At 40.8% G+C, this 9612-nt stretch overlaps 1 protein-coding gene across 1 annotated transcript in view; it reads right to left on the reverse strand.

Moving 5' to 3' along the window:
- ARK2N (arkadia (RNF111) N-terminal like PKA signaling regulator 2N) overlaps positions 1 to 385 on the reverse strand; it is a 118640-nt gene extending 118255 nt beyond the window's left edge. Inside the window, 1 exon segment of the mRNA XM_020985763.2 lies at positions 74 to 385. The gene's annotated coding sequence lies outside the window, so the exon portion shown is untranslated.
- Positions 386 to 9612: the final 9227 nt, after the last annotated feature.

Consider the following 9612-nt stretch of genomic DNA (forward strand, 5'->3'; position numbering starts at 1 on the left):
GGCCTCTGGACCGTCAAGCCCCAGGTCCGAGGCCCGAGACCCGAGTCCGCCCGGGCCCCCCCCCCCGGCTCACCTGCGCTCCGCGGCGGCTCCTCCCGCGGTCCCCCGCTGCCTGGCTCTCCCGGCCCGGAGCCCGGATGGGCTGAATGGCTGGCTGGTCGGAGACCCCCTCCAGCCACTGTGACACTTCCCGCGGCCCCAGCAGCGGCAGCTCCCGCCGCCGACTCCTCCTTTCGGACGCAGGCCCCCAGTGGATGAGGGGGCAGGGGCCGAGGCTCGACAACACGGGCGCCGCCGCCGCCGGTTCCCTTCTCTCCTCCGCACCTCCCGGAGAAAATGTCACCAGAGGCCGTTCCGCTCCGTTCCGCGCCTCACTTCCGCCCGGAACCACCGAGATTCCGCCGGGCAGCTAGAGCGACTACTGCACCAGGGGTCCCTGGGGGAGGGAGGGAAGAAGGAAGCAAAGGGGAGGCCGTGAAAGCGTCACAGCGCCCCCTCCAGGACCAAGTGCGATGATCCTCCCGCTGCAGAGCCTGGCGCGCGCTAACCTCAGCAACTCTTGCCCTCACCTCTCCCTCCTGGGTGTCCTCCGCTCTAACTTGCTCTAGATTCGGAGGGGAAATTACTCCGGTCTTCCGGACTTTACAGAAAATTTAACTCTTCCACGAAGGCTCCCCTGATTTACCCAATCAAACTGGGATCTATTCAATAACTCCAGCCAGCAGGGACACCCCATTCTCCCGCCACCCCCACCCTTATCCCGGCCCCCTCCCACACGCATAAAATTCTAAGTAGTAGCCAACCAGTTATATTTATAAATTCTATATAAACACTAAGGGCACGTTTTATGAATGAACACCTGGTTAATCGTTACAGGATCACCTACTGGTGTAAATTAAGAAGTGTAAAACAAAACTAGTTCTTATTGCTGATTCCTAAAATTCAATTAGAGATTCATTTTTTGATTAGAAACTTAACGCCCGTTTGAAACGCAAATTATACCCTGGGAATAATAACACACTAATACTCTACAGTGAATAAGCTTTCAGATCCTTTTTTAAGATCAGCTATTCTTTTTTGTTTGTAGGCAATTTAGGGTTAAGTAACTTGCCCAGGGTCACACAGCTAATAAGTGTCGAGTGTTTGGTCTGAGACCCGATTTGAACCTGGGTCCTCTTGACTTCAGGGCGGTGCTCTATTCACTGAGCCACCTAGCTGCCCCTGCAAGGTCAGATATTCTTGAGGGAGGGGGAAGAATACGAAGGTAATGGGCTCCTGAGGAAGTCCGATGGGACAATACGAAAGGTTCTGAGAATAAACTTCACCAGTTTCACTATTTTCCCGAGAAAATAATCTTTACAAGTTTGTCTAATAAAGGACTGGTATCCAAAATCTGTAAGAAACTTACTGAAATATACAAGAACACATCATTCTTCAAAAGATCAATGGTCAAAGGATATAAATAGGCAATTTTCAAAGGAAGAAAGCCAAGCTATCAACAACAATCTGAAAAAAAAAATAGAAATTCCAAATGATGGATAGAGAAATGCAAACTGAAACTCTAAGGCACAGCCTTATACACATCAAATTGTCAAACACGAATGTACTCTTTGAGACCTGTATATCAGCAGAGCCATTCTGGAAAGCAATTTGGAACTATGGACTTTGGAAAAGTCACTGAACTGTGCACACCATTTGAAGCAATGGTACAATACTAGGCTTAATATCCCAAAGAGGAAAAGAAAGATTATATATAAGTGGAAAATAAACATTTTCTGTGATAACTAAAAGCTAGAAACGGGGAGGAGGGGTGATCAACAATTAGGAATATGAATATAATGGAAAATACACCACAAAAATGGCAAAAGGATGCTTTCAGAGAAACCTGGAAAAATTTGTATGAACTGATGCAGAGTGAAGTCTACAGAATCAGAAGAACGATTTATACAATGACAAAAAGACTCAACAAAAATAATTTTGAAAAGAATTAAGAACCCCAATCAATGCAATGAAAAATCTCAATTCCATAAGACCAATTAATGAAGCTAGCCACTGCCTAAAAAAGAAGTGATGACTTAAGGGTCAAAAGGATACACACATTTTAAGATATGGTCAGTGTGTGGATTTGTTTTGCTTGACTATTTTTTCCTGAGATTTCTGAGTTTTTTGTTTTGTTTTGTTTTTTGGAGGGGGTGGGATTTGTTTTTGTTTCAGTGAGAGAAAATAGGATGGGGAGGACATAGGAGGACTAGCAATCATGTTGCTAAACAGAAAAGAAAGAAAAGAGGGTCATTGTGTCATTTAAAAGAAAATGAACAGAATAAAATGGAAGGAAGTTCAGAGACACAATCAGGATAACAAGGCGCCAGACTCATAGTAAGCACTTAGTAATTGCTTATTGACTAATAGCTCCGAAAGTAACATTGAATTTATTACATATTTTTTAAAATGTAAGCTGTAAGAGATTTGTGTTTCATATGCAATTCTTTTTTCTGTTTTACTTAATATGTTATTGTTTGTTGAGTGTAAACTTTTTTTAAAAAAATAAGATTTTTTTTTAAATTTCTAAGAGCCATCTCTGTATCCTTATAAAGAAAGGCAAAAAACACAGTGTTATTAAGTCTAAAGAAGAAAGGGATTGATTAGTTTTGCTGGGGGTTTTCCTCTTCTTCATCTTTTTCTTTCATTTTTTTTCCTTTAAAAATATTTGTTATATGGAATGGTTCTGTAGGAGAGAGGATACTGAAAGAAATTCTGGTAATGTAAAAACATGTATCACTAAAAAATTATTTTAAAAGAGAAAGGATCAGAAAAATATTCACAATCGTGCTGAAAGCCAGGAGAGACATTTATTCTACCACTCTAAGGTACAAGGTTGTATAAAACACATTAGACCAAGTATCAAGAGATCTAGATTCTGATACTGGCTCTGCTATTTGGAAGCAAGGTTATGAGTATACTTAATTTTACTATTCTTATTTAGAGAGTCATTTAATATGTCTGAACTTCAACTACCTTATCCGTAAAATGAGGGAATGGATTGGAGTAGATGATGTGTTTATTTTCCCAGTAACATAGGCATTGCAAAGGAGAATGTTTGGCAATTAATATAATAACCATTTATATTCACATAGAATGTTAAGGTTTACAAAGCACTTTCCTTAAAATAACCTTATGAAGTAAGGAGGACAAGTATTGTGATCTCCATTTTATGTGCAGGAAAACTGAGGCTCAGTGAGGTTCAAAGACTTGCCTGTGGTGCAGAGCTCTTTGCACCATACCCCATCTCAAACTGGACTGTACAGTTCTGTAGCAGCAGAGAATAAATGCAAGTTACTATGAATAGATACATATGCATATATACATGCATTTGTATATCATGTATACATTTGCATACATAATACATGAGTGAACAGTTTTGAAGTCAAGAAAACCTGGGTTTTAAACCTGCTTCTATCATATTAGCAGTTTGGCCATGACAAGTCACTTAATCTCTAAGTGCCCAGGGTAGCTTTCTAAGACTATAAATTGCTGAAAAGTTGCCGATCTTCATCGAATAGATGGAGAGAATTCCTTGTCCCAGGGCTAGGTTTCATATAAGGCTCCATAGTGCACAGGGTGCTGGGCCTGGAATCAGGAAGACTCATTTTCCTGAGTTCAAATCTGGCCTCAGACACTTACGAGCTGTGTGACCCTGGGCAAATCATTTAACCCTGTTTGCCTCAGTTTCCTCATCTGTCAAATGAGCTGGAGAAGGAAATGGCAAGCCACTCCAGTATCTTTGCCAAGAAAACCCCAAAAGGGGTCACTGAAAAACGAACTGAACAACAATACAGATATAGAAACAGATACATGTATATATAATGTGTGTAGATGCATACATGTGTGTTTTATGTATACATGTATGTTATATATAACATGTATGTGTGTAGTTTCGAGTGTGTATAATAATGTAACGTGCATGTATCTATAACACGTTATATTGCGCATATTATCTATATATGTATATATATACATATATATAAAACATTTATTGGACTCAGATCGTGTGCCCAATACTTCCAGGGAGTGGGGATAAAAATGAAAGGAATAGTCCCTGAAATCAAAGAGCTTAATATCTAGTTGAGGAGACAGAGTATGTATGTTAAAAGATAACAAAAATACAAAATATTATGTGAGAAGTGCCACTGATGTTGAACTTACATTCCATTACTTTTATTCAATCACAGAAAAAAGTTATTTTATCCATCTGAGCAATAAATAGTGCACAGAACTTTAAATATAAAAGAATAGTAATTGTGTGATAGGACTTTGAGAACTGGCTAGCATCTTGGGATTTGTAGTTTAAAGGGACAACCATTCTCAACCCTTAGAACAATTTGAAAGTATTTCAGTCTTTGAGCTAGAAGGTGGAATTGAGTCATGCCCTAGAATTCCTAAAAGGATACACAGAGTCTTTGAAAAAGTCCAAGAGGAAAAAAGGAAGACCTGAAGAGCTGAGCAGCAGGAATAATGTAGGTAAGGAAGCCTCTTCAGCTCCAGACAGAATTTAATAAGATGAGCAGGAAACACTGACACGGGTCGGGGTAGCAGAGTTGGGGGTTGGGGGGAATAGGGAGGAGAAGGGAGAGTAGGAGGTGGCGGGGGAGCTGGAGGGGGGGAGGGAGGGTAGGCTGCGTGGGGGGGACCGCGGGGGCGGACTGCAACTGGAAAAGGGGAAATTGAAACGAGAGCCATCCTCCACCTTCTACAGTCATCTCGAAGCGGAAGACTAGGGCTGAAGCCACCAGTTGTACGTCAAGGACTTAAGGGCAGGTCCAACAAAATGTTCTGCTCTTTTTCCCAACTTCCCCTCCCTATATCTATTCAGTAACAGAGATAAGAGGCAAACCTCTGTCTGAATATTAGGAATTTGATTTTTTAAAAATTAGTAATTGTCATAACAGACGTGGCTGATTACATCTTTAGGGACGATACAGGTAGAAAAGAAACGGCAATGAAGAATTTTGTCTTCCAACTGTGCACTCCACAGCAGCACCCACAACCACTAATTTTAAAGGATAGTGACTTGTCCAAAACCCATTTCTGTCTAATACTAAGGAAAAAGAAAAAGAGTGAAACAACAACAATAATAGCTGAGTGGTATGTTGTACTTCACTGTTCACAAAAGGCTTTACACTCGCTGCCCTGCCTCGTTTAGTCTTCACAAAAGCCCTATGAAAGAAGTCATGCAAGTATTATTACTCCAGTTTTACAAATGGGGAAATTGGAGCTTAGAAAGGCTGAAAGATTGATGATAGGTCAGAAACCTGTTAATCAAAGAACCAGGACCAAATCCAAGATTTTTTTATTCTAAATTCAGCATCCTCTCCATCATAGGTCAGTGGTTAGATTACTGTGCCTTACCTAGTGTTTGTTGAATTGAAATTGAATAGAATGAGGAGCTAATGGAAATTTTAAAAAACTCTGTTCTATCCAATAAATATTCATTAAATACTACTTTAGGGAAGCCAATACATCAGGCACATCACAGCTCTAGCCTTTCCTGAATCTCCCAGCAGTTAGTACCATCCCCTAAAACTACTTGGTCTATTTTGTACATACTTTGTATATGTATGTAGCTATGGATAGAGATGGTTGTTCCCCTGCCTCCGATAAAATGTAATCTCCTTGGCAAGCAGAGATTATTTCACTTTTTTTGCATCTGGCAAATAATAGGGAATTAATAAACGCGTGTTAGTTGATTGATGCAAAAACAAATTGATATAGAACAGTCCCTACATTCTAGTCACTCATGTTACAGTTGAGCAAAAGGCTGAGGAATACTTAATGAACCCAACTATGTAGAGCTAGAGAGGGGATGATGAAAAGGAGGAATAAGACTGAATCCTAGGAATAAGTGAGGAGGAAAAGGCTTTAGCAGGTGGGAGGGATTAGGAAAAATCTGAACTGAGGCCTGAGGGAAGATTAGAATTCTGAAAGGCAGACTTGAAGAGAGAGTACTTGGAGATCACATTATGTAGGAAATAAACTGCTGGACTCAAGTTCAGGAACACCTTGATTCAAGTCTGCCTCTGACACATGCTAACTGTGTAACCCTGAGTAAGTCACTATTAAGTGACCCTCAGTACCCCAGTCAGCTCTCTAAAACTGTAAGTTATGGATAAGTTGCTGATGTGCATCAGGAGGGAGTTTCCAAATCAGGAATTCTCTGGTTCAAATTATAGGTGTAGGAGGAACAAAATTGTCAAGAATAGTGGAGCCACCAAATTTTGACTAAAATCACTATATGAGAGGCAAAATAGCATTTTTAAAAAAGGCAACAGAACAGCTGAACCAGATCAAGGATGCACAGAGTAGGTCAGGATGAGAGGCTACACATTTTTTCAGAATATTGGTAGATTGATTCATTAGATATCTATCTGAAGAAAGGATAGAAAACACTTCAAGAAAAAAATTACATGTTATTACTATCTTTAAAAATCAAGAAAACTATTTACTCATATGTCTTCTTTCCCATCTCTACAAAATCTTTGTGAGACTAATCTACTCAGGTATCAAGGCCATCCTTGATAATGGTGTGAGAGACAGGTTTTTGGCAACCAATGTTCTACAAAAGACACATAATTGGAAAAGAATGCAAAAACCTCACTATGTTTATTATCTGATAACTATTTGATTCAAAAGAGAAAAATGCTGCCTTAAGGCAGCAAGATGACCCCCCCATGCATGTGTTAAAATTGAAAAAGATTCCATGAAAAATTTGATGAGAGATAACTTTGTTCTTCTGACTGTCAGATTATTAATATCAAGTGAGGCATAAAATAGGGAAACTGATGCTTACCAAAGGTATTTGCCACTACCATAAAAGATGTCCAGCACAAAGTCCAGATATAAGAAGGGCTCCCTATAGAGGGAGAGGGAGATCCTCCAAATGCTCCTGTGGGTGGATGGCATTGTATTTATTGCATCAGGCTCCAGAACATTACAGAGTCTCCTAAATCACTCTTAAGAGTCTGAACTAACTACCCACACAGGGAGAAAAAAAAAATGAAGAATGCCTATTGCCCAGACAATGCTATGCAGTGGAATGAACAGCTCATAGAGCTAGTCAGTAGTACACATGTATCAGAAAGACACTAAAGATGAACAATGAATTGATTTGAGAATTGAATAGAAATAAGTGAATTGGAAAATCAAGTTTGGCCTTTATTATGCTAAAATTCTCCCTGAAACAAAGGCCTATCTTTTTAACATAAATATTTTTCTAGTGATGCTATGTGGCTGTGTATTATCAAACACCACAGCCATAGAAGAATTAGAGAAGCAGCTCATCCAAATAACAATGGAGAGGTACATGGTGGATATGACCAGGTCAAAGCATATTACCAACAAGAAACTGCATCCAAAAAACAGCATATTCTCAGAGATGTATGACCAGAAGACAAAGTGGGCCAATTGTGTAATGAAAGCTAGTAACTACAGTCCATGTGCTAGGATGACCATGTACTATCAATAGACCAGCAGAAAGGCACCCTACATTTCATTGTCCACTGCCCCACTTCTGCTCCCAAGGATTTGGGGCAGGATTTGGATAGGAATTGCACAACCTGAAGACATGTATTGAAAAAGATGGAATAAGGAGTGACTGATCAAAGTTTTTGAGGAGGTACAAGGCATGGTCAGATTCAATGTCAGGAATATTGATTTGGCAACTGAGCAAAAAAAATATGTTCTTTAGAGAAGAGAGAGCACTGGCAAGAAGACCAATTCATGGGCTATTATAATAGTATAGGTATAGGGCAACTAAACACCTGGGAGATTTGTTGCCAGCCTCAAAAATGAAATAGGGGCAAGATGTGTTCCAGGAAGAAGACATAGACAGGAATTGAAAAGCATGAAGACAATGACCTTGCCCTCACACCTGAGTTTTCATGCTTTATCATTTTCGTTTTCCTAGCAAGATCCATAGGGTCTTCGGGAAGATACAGTGCCACAGACCTAGAGAACTCCTTGTGGTTTGTGGGAAAGCAGCCCCTGAAATGATCTAAGAAGAACTCAGGAATGGATGGAAGTTAAAAGGGACTTTCTGGTCCCAAGCCAGATAGAGTATTGGGGCAGAGATATTGATTCTGCCAGCAGGAAGAAATGAGTTCAAAGTCAGACGAAATGTCTGTGCGTTCTAATTAGTTGTCTGACTGTTCTGTTGTTAGGGTAGGGTCAAATCTCCCCAATTTTGCTTTGATACCTTGACTAAGTACAAGCAATCTTTTTTAATCAAATCAAACAATCAGCACTCTGTTCACCTACTTGAAGCCATCAAAGCCATTGTCACACTCCAAATCACTTTGTGTAAGAGAGAGACTATCTCAAAAGTGAAGGAGAGTTTCTTAGAGCGTTTGAAACAAGCATGGAGCAAAGGGAGGACTGGGTTTTGACAGAGAACGGAGATATGAACAGAATCTGGCTCCACAGGCATCCTGAAGAAGAGATTCCAAACTAATATGACAAAGCGGATAGAGTGCTAGGACTGGAATCAGGAAAATGTGAATTTAAATCTGGTCTGACATTTACTAGCTGTGTGACCCTAGACAAGTGACCTAACCTCTGTTTACCTCACTTTTCTCATCTGTGAAATGGCAATATTAATAGCATCTACTTCACAAGAGTTGGTGTGAGAATCAAATGATAGTATTTGTAGAGCATTTAACACAATGCCTGTTACATGTAGGCACCATATAAATGTTAGCTATTATCATCTAAGTCCCAAGAAAACATTGGCTCTTTCCTCAACTTGCCTGCTTGATGTCCGTTTATCCACAGACACTGCAATATCATCTGCCATTTCATTATCACATGTTTCCAGGAAAGTGAATTTTGCCTCAACACACAAAGAGATCAGTCGGGGTTTAACTATAGACATCTATCTGTCTGTCTGTCTGTCTGTCTTGTCTGTCTAACACAACCAGCTTTGCACATGTCCAGATCACCTAAGATGGAGATGGAAGATGGAAGAAGACATTCTGTGTTCCCCTGTGACATGCATGGGAGCAGCTTCTGGTCACTGGCTGGTAGCCAGGACAGGCTCTGTCTTCAACACCACTGGCCTGGGACAGTCTGTCTCCCCCCCGCCCCCCCCTCTCTCTCTCTCTCTCTGTCCAGCACCATCCAAGGAGTGAAAGTCCACAGCACAGATGCCTTAAACTAAGCTGGGTGAGGGGAGGGGCTGCTTCCTCCTCCTCCCTTTTTCATCCTGTGGCCCTAAGAATCAGGTTTGGGGGTTGAGTTTGTTTTGTTTATTCTTTTCAGTTCTAGGCACAGGCAGTCAAGAGCTGGGAGACAGGATTCTAGGGCAGAGGTTGTTGCCAGCCCAACAGGGAATCCCTAAGAAGCCAATGTACTGGGTCTCAAGCCCAGGGGGACTTTGGACTTGGAACTTGGTGAGGCCATAATCTGTGGAACTGAGTTAAGCTCTGAAGATAATCGCCCTCTTCTCCCCAGAGTCTAACAAAGTATAAGGGGGGATTATGCCCCTCAGGTGGAGGGGGAGTGAGAAATGTTTGTATGCTTGTCATTACTATATCTTTAAAGTAAATATTATTTTATCAAAAC

This window comes from Phascolarctos cinereus, unplaced genomic scaffold (assembly GCF_003287225.1).
Source record: "Phascolarctos cinereus isolate Bilbo 61053 unplaced genomic scaffold, phaCin_HiC Scaffold_4;HRSCAF=312, whole genome shotgun sequence".
Taxonomy (NCBI): domain Eukaryota; kingdom Metazoa; phylum Chordata; class Mammalia; order Diprotodontia; family Phascolarctidae; genus Phascolarctos; species Phascolarctos cinereus.